Below are 238 nucleotides of genomic sequence, written 5' to 3'. Positions count from 1 at the left end.
GGAGGTGATTGACGAGATACGAATTCGGGAAAGAAAAAGGGGAGCCGCTCCCAAGGCTTCCCTATCCCCCGATTCGTATGCGTGCCTGGCGCCAATCCTGGCGCCATCTGTATTCCTTTTTGCGTAGCTTAACAACTCAGTGTTTTTTCCTGTTTTTCTCGCAAATCTTGGATTTATTCGGCTTTTCATGGCTTCTCCGTCTTCGTTGGCCTCGGATAAGTTGAGTATAGTGTCTGTT

This window comes from Palaemon carinicauda, chromosome 4 (assembly GCF_036898095.1).
Source record: "Palaemon carinicauda isolate YSFRI2023 chromosome 4, ASM3689809v2, whole genome shotgun sequence".
Taxonomy (NCBI): domain Eukaryota; kingdom Metazoa; phylum Arthropoda; class Malacostraca; order Decapoda; family Palaemonidae; genus Palaemon; species Palaemon carinicauda.
The sequence above is the reverse complement of the archived record's forward strand: the minus strand, read 5'-3'. Positions refer to the sequence as shown.